Genomic DNA, 7,643 nt, shown 5'->3' with positions numbered 1-7,643 from the left:
TTTTAGAAACTACTAAATGAAACTTTTTATTAAATATGAAAATTTATCTGTTGCCCTTAATTTTTTACTAACTTAAGATTTTTCCATAATGAGGGGAAAGAAAATCTCTAAAAGGTAGTATATATGAAAAAAATATACACATGTTATAAAATTGTACTCAGTTCATTGATGTTGATGAATGGAAATCTAACTAAATTTGTTTGATCTTAAATTATGAAAAGCTAAATTTAACTTGTTTATGAAATAATATACATGTATGTAGTTTAATGTAAGTTATGATATACTCATTATTATTCTCTATTTTTACATGTTAATTTATAGAAGTGTATCTACTTTCAATTGTGTTTAGGAGGAGGCATGGCTGCTCCATTCAAACTCAACAAAATAACCATGGAGGCATCTTCACTATCCAAGGGTTACAACCAAGTCCCCTCCTCATGGAGAGAAGGGGACTGGATCGTAACCCTTGGCTAGCGAAGATGCTAGTTAACATGCAAGTTTAAATTTTAAGTTTATATATTATCATCAAATTATTCTTATTTAATGCATATTTTAACGCATAATATTCAAATACTTTTGTCAGTTTTGTGCCAAAAAATATTTTTAATGTTTATAATTTGAAAAGTATATATATCATAGTGTATAATTGGCTGTGTATGAATTGTATGTCAAATATACTGGACTGACATCAATATAGATTTAGGTAGAAAATATGAGTACAATGTCCTTGTTTTTAATATAAATGTCTAGTACACAATACAGTATTATGTATTGTTTTAAGTATGTTCGCTTCTCTTGTTTTTGACTTTTTGTCAGACATTTGGAATCCTCTGGTTTTATCAAGGATTTGTATAGTACTATATTGTTATACAAATCCTTGGTTTTATCCATGTAGTGTCAATAAAAATTTTGCCCGGTAACCCTTCTTTTCTTTTCATAATTTTATTAGATAATGTTTAAAAAACAATTATGAAAATCTTATAAAATCCTTGTTATTTTTAGATAGTTTTTTTTAAAGAAACAAGGTGCCAATGTTAAATGTATGTAAAATCTATTAGATAGTTTTTTTTAAAGAAACAAGGTGCCAATGTTAAATGTATGTAAAATCTAGAGAGAATCATTTCGCGCCAAATTTTCAATTTATTATATCTCAAAAACAAGGACACAAACTTGTCATTTTTTCTATTTTTTAAGTTCCTTTATTTACATACTATCAATTTTATAACAGTCTTTTAAAATGCTTGTTAGTTTGAAAGAAGAGAGAGCATCCTTAGTATACTATAAACTTATTTTCAGGGGCGATTTATTTTCCTTGACTTTTGCAAGTATAAAATAAATAATTTCAAAAATTTGAAATTTTTAATTTTTTTTTATTTGAATACATGAATAAAGTTAGCAAATCACAAAAAATAAAAAGGCACAAAATTTGGTTGGAACGGGTTCAACACAAAAAGTACCTGGGAAAAATCAGTGTATTTGCAGTGATAAATACATGAATGATGTGCTAGTATTGTTACACTACTGTCCGAAGGAAGTGGGAGGCTTGAGTGCTCACAAAATTTTTTAATCCTGCCTCATGATTTATATGCCTGTCATTCAGTGGTTGTTGGTTTCCATCTGTCATAACTGTATTCATTTTATGTCATTAACTTAATTCAGGCTGTTAGTTTTCTCTGTTGTATTGATTCACTTGTTGTTTGAATGTATTGATTCACATGTTGTTTGAATGTATTGATTCACATTTTGTTTGAATATATTGATTCACATTTTGTTTGAATGTATTGATTCACATTTTGTTTGAATAATTCTGCATCTGATTGTAGTTCATGGAATGTAATGGCTGAATTATTGAGATTAATATTTCTGTTACATTTCAGTTATCCATAACACTATTTTTTTGTTGCTGTCAGATTTGCTGTTGTTTTGAATTTAAGAATAGTTTTTGTAATGTGAAGGAAAGCAACTGTATAACTGGTTAATTTCTCACATTTTCAAGGACTCAGCACAATAGGTGTTTTATTAAAATTGTGTGTTACAGGATTTTCGTTTTGCTTCTTGTTTTAGATTTTCCCCCCAGATTAACTTTTTTGGTGAAATACTTTTCAGAGAGCAAAATGAATGCATATTTTAATATTTCACAAACTAGTGCTCTTTTCACAAAGAATTTTACGATTAAAATTAATCAAAGGTTACCTGTACACTGCAATGTACTAACTTTTTATCATCAGTTTTATATGGAAAAAGAGTGGTTGGCCCTTTTGTTTGTTATAAATGTTCCACATAAACTGAAGAAAAGTCCTTTACGACTTTTGACAAAAAGTGTTGTTATTTGTATTTTCTTCTCCATGTAATCAATTTTCATTTAAAATTTTGGAAGGGAATTGTATTATTTGTGGCATTGTATTTTTTTCCCGCTTATATATTATTGACATGAATTTTATAAATTTACTTTTATGAATACTCTGAAATGCAATAGCCAATAGTTTGAACTCCTCACACAAGTGCAATAATTGTCAATTTATTTTAAGATGACTTATGACACATACAATATCGGCCAACTGAGCTTTAGCCATTTCTTGGTACCCATCATTGTCTGTCGGAAGCTTTTAAAATTTTTCTTATCTGAAGCACTAGTCTTATTATGCATTGATGGACAAATTCAGAAAATGTATTGCAATATAAAACACCAATATCTCAAACAATCTGATAGTTCCATGCATCATTTACAAAGACACTGAGCCGGCACAAAATCATTTACCAGGACGTTAGTTAATTTGTTTCTGAATTTTATTTTAAAAGAACATGGGTCCATCTATTAATATCCATTGGTATATAAACCAAACAATAACAAAAATACCAATTGATCTTTTTCCCATCACAGCTGTTAAGATGATAATGGTGAAATGGCTTAAGGTTTTTGAATATTTAACTAACTATTGACTTATATTACCATAAAATCTTGGTTGTATATGAACCATGATTCTGTCTGAAGTCCAAGATGACTACCATTATTTTTCTTTGATCTGCCACCACAATATAGCCATTTTCCATAAAAACAATCAATATTCACTCAATCAATCTTTGATCTGCATATTACAAGCCTGTTTGGACAAAATATTTTAACCTTGTCCTAGATCAAGATTAACAGTTTTCCTTATAGTGACTGATACAGGTTGACGTAGTTATTAAAAGGTTTAGAATTGATAATAAAGGTATTATTTGTAATTCGTACTCATTGTATGTCACATTTATCATTTGTATGAATTGAATTATGGACAGAACAATAATGGATATGTCAGTTTTGAATCTAATATGTCCCAATAAAGAAGATACATTTAATTTGTTTATTGTCCTTATACTGTAAATTCAGAAATTATTGCATGCATTTATTATTGCGATTTTTTGAAAATTAAACAAAAATGCAAGTTTGATTTTAGCGATTTGAGGAAAAGCTACATACAGATATAAGTATTTGATAACAGAATGTGAATTCTTATTATTGCAATACTCAAGTAGTCGCATTATTCGCATTAATAAAAACCTCGCACGAATTTCTGAATTCACAGCAATGTTAATTGTCATGCAATTAAAATTAATATGTTGTGATTTTAACAATTCTTTTACAGCTGCTTTTCACATATAGAGTATTCGTTGGAGCAACTAGATATCATTGAGATGGGAGCCATCTCTGTGGGCCCCGCTGTGAATAATGTGTGGTAAAAAATTTGTATCTTTATCATTGGACATGGGGTTGTCAACTGAAACCGAAGTGTTTGACCTTGACCTTTGATCTAGGAAGTTGAACATAAATTATGACACAACCTCTGGTGTTGGTTTATATACATGTCAAGTATAAACATTGAAATCATAACGGTTCTCAAGATATAGAGTGGACACGATCTTTACCATAGACATGGGGTTGTCAACTAAAACCAAAGTGTTTGACCTTGACCTTTGACCTAGGAAGTTGTACATACATTATGACACACCCTCTGGTGTTGGTTTATATACATGTCAAGTATAAACTTTGAAATCATAACGGTTCTCAAGATATAGAGCGGACACGATCTTTACCATAGGACATGGGATTGTCAACTAAAACCAAAGTTTTTTACCTTGACCTTTGACCTAGGAAGTTGTACATACATTATGACACACCCTCTGGTGTTGGTTAATATACATGTCAAGTTTAAACTTTGAAATCATAATGGTTCTCTAGATATAGAGCGGACACAATTTGTTAAGGACGGACGGACAGACTGATCACTGTAGGGCGTCCGCCATTCGGTGGGGCCCTAATTATTAAAAATTACATGTTGTTTATGAAATTACATAAGGGCCCACTGATTAATCAGCAGAAGGCCTATAGCAATCTGTTCTTTAGTGAGTGGGTCAGATCATCACAAATTGTTTCCACTCTCAAACTGTTAAACCCCCTTGGAGTTTAACTAGGAAGCTTGGCACCATTTTTCACCACTACCAGGTGTGACACGTACAAAAAAAAAAAAATTTTATACTGAAAGTCTTGGTCAAAAACTTAATTCAACTTGGCCACCCCTTTGCATATGTGCAAAAATAAGTTCAGTTCTCCAACATTCAAACCTCTTGGAATTAGGGGATAACACTTTTCATGATTATTCATTTCTAGAAAATGTTTGGCAGAAAAAAAGTTGAGGTCAATTGAGCTGCTCCTGTACATAATTATGTACAAATATAGTTCCTGCTATGTAACTTTTAAGCCTCTTGGAGTTCAGGGATGAAACTTGGCATGATTATTTACCACATCTGGAAATTGTGTTGTGTACACAGAAGAAAACATTAAGTTGATAATCATGGTCAAAATTTAGTTAGACATCCCCTGTGCATATATATAGAATAACCCTAATTGCAACACAATTTACTTATTTACATCCTGCTCAGCCTTCAGTGATGGCTCTCATCCATATTCTCTAGTTTGGTATTGATGGCAGATCTTGGATAATCAGTCTGAAATTTATTAATTTTTTGAGGGAGGGCAATTTAGAGCTTTACACATTGTATAGATGCCTGTATTTTGATGACCATATATTGACCTCTAGATATCTTTATGTAGTTGGTGTCATTGGGTTGATGTTTTATTTGTGTATACATGTAGTGTACCTTGGCTCATTGAACTAGAACTGAAAATCGAAAAAATAATGCATTTATCCATTTTATTCTACTGATTGAATTCTTTCAAAATAGGTGAACATTTGAAAAGAAAGCACATAAAATCGGTGAAAAATGTTCTTAAATTTGTCTTAAAATCATCAAATGTTCACATATTTTGAAAGAATTTAATCAGTAATATTTCAGAGAATAAAAGAGATAAATACTCTATTTTTTCAATTTTCAGTTAAGAGTTCAACAAGCCAACGTTGTATGCAAAATTTTACTAAAATCTGTGACATAGACCATTTGTTGTTCCTTGACCTTAAATGCTTTTTAGTCTTTCTTCTTTCTTCTAGTTTAATTTTTATTTTATCTATCAGTGATTTGGGATTCTGGGGTTTTCTATACCAAATCATTGATTTAGCCATTTCTGGTTATATCTCCTTAAATACATGTGTCACTCAGCAGAATTCCAAATACATCCACATACCGGAGTTGTGCACCTGCTATTTTAATTTTTCCATCTTTGTGAATTTTCGAGTTTAATATATTATATACCAAAGTGTGGTATTTGGACACAGATCTTTATGGAACCTCACACATTTTTCTAAAATGGTTTCCACATATATATATATAAAAAAAAAAAAACAGTCATTCTAAAGTTATTTTTATTGAGACAAATATCACAGTTATTTTGGCTTACAGTGTAAAGACCAATCACCTATTTACCTGATTATAATATCAAATTTTGGACAGCTAAATTAAGGAGAAGGTATAATAAACGCATACTAGCTACGGAAGTTACAACCTCTTATTTATACATCTTAATTGCTAATTAAAGTTTCAAATTTTTGCTTTTTGAAAGACAAGCTGTTTGCTGGAGAAAAAAATCCTTGAACTAGTATACATTAAAAAAAAAGGGTAGTGCTTCATGATTGTTTAACTTTTTTTTTAAAACTATCTTATTTAATATAACTACTTCAGTTGAAGATTTATTTCTAGGAATTTAGATTTAAATAAAATAACAATTTCTTAAATGAATTATTGTCATAATATTTCTATATTATTTTAACTGAACGATTTTCATTAACTTGCATTTATGAAAAGTGGCCTAGTTTTAGCTTCAAAACAAATACTTTCTCCAATATAATTAGTAAAATACAGTTACGCCTTGTCAAAATTTCTCAAATATGTGCAACAGCAAATGAAATACATTCTCTGAGGAAATTCCATTTGCACAAATCTTATAAAATGTTTAAAAATGTCAACTAGATGGTAATTTAAGGACCCCATTTATTATACCTTCTCCTTTGGCATTCTACAGAGTGTTAACTACCTAGCCTATAAATCAAAATTACTCATGGTACAACTCCATAAGAAACTAAAGACTATGTAAACTGATCAATGCTAAAGACTCAATCCATATCAAACAGAATCAAATTGGAAATTCCTGCCACAGTTTCATAAGGAAAACAGATTTCAGTGATTCCATTTTAGCATAGTTGGGACTTTTGAGTTTATGATCAATGTAGTTAAATGTAACATTTTGCAATAAACCTACATTCAATTTGAGTTTTGTAAATCTAAAAAATAATTCATTAAAATTTTATTTGTGGTAGTTGGTTTTATGTACCATTTTCTTCTTACTTTTATACAAACTTATAAAAAATTTCAAGAATTTTTCATCCCCTTACATAATCAATATGGATTATTTTTACAAGTCCATGTTTTGGAAAAATGGTCCCCTATTTCCGATTTTTCTGATTAACATACTCATCTCTGGTTCTAATGAGTGGAAACCTTCATCCAATTCTAAAAAGAAATCCTCAAAAAATTAAGGCTGCATGATGACAAGAAATAATATGGACAATTTTTACAAGTTCCCCTCCCTAAAAAAACGGCTCATTTTAGAATTTTCTAATTATTAAAATTATCTGTTGTTCTGATTGTTCTGAGTGGAAACTTGCATCAAAATTTGAAAAAAAAAAAATGAAGGCTATAATGGCGACAGGAAATTATATGGGTGATTTTTACAAGTCCCCCTAATGAAAATATGGTTCCCCATTTAAAAGTTTCAGGATTTTCCCATTTGATTCGGACATAATGTAATTATTTAAACCAGTGACTGAATAAATATCACTTTGTATTTATAAAACAACAAAAGTTCCCCTTCATCCATGTTAGTAAAATTACATAAATTTTCAAATCAATTCACCTTGGATAACATGAACACAAAGTAAAACAACATAATACAGTACAGGCTCACTGGTAAAGAAGGGGGTATTGTAACATCATTATGAATACTGATTTTACATTTTCTCTAGAAAGAGCTTTTACTATTATCATCATTATTTTTATGAACAATTTTCATAATCATCTTTTAAAAGTGTCAAAAAAACAAATTTTGCAACATAAAAAAAAACATGCATAACATTCTGTTTTGCAAGCTTCTGTTAACTTTTCATTTCAACCAAAATCAAAGATTTTTTTTGTGTCGTTGGGTTGATTCCTCA

At 29.9% G+C, this 7,643-nt stretch overlaps 1 long non-coding RNA gene across 1 annotated transcript; it reads left to right on the top strand.

Annotated features, from left to right (window-relative positions):
• Positions 1–12: 12 nt before the first annotated feature.
• On the top strand, positions 13–3,339 carry LOC127739151 (uncharacterized). Its single transcript, XR_008000306.1, has 2 exons — positions 13–1,005; positions 1,063–3,339. It is a non-coding gene; the product is annotated as an uncharacterized LOC127739151 (long non-coding RNA).
• Positions 3,340–7,643: the final 4,304 nt, after the last annotated feature.

The sequence above is a fragment of the Mytilus californianus genome, unplaced genomic scaffold (genome assembly GCF_021869535.1).
Source record: "Mytilus californianus isolate M0D057914Y unplaced genomic scaffold, xbMytCali1.0.p SCAF_4, whole genome shotgun sequence".
NCBI lineage: Eukaryota > Metazoa > Mollusca > Bivalvia > Mytilida > Mytilidae > Mytilus > Mytilus californianus.
Note: the sequence above shows the minus strand (reverse complement) of the source record. Positions and strands in the feature narration are given on the sequence as shown.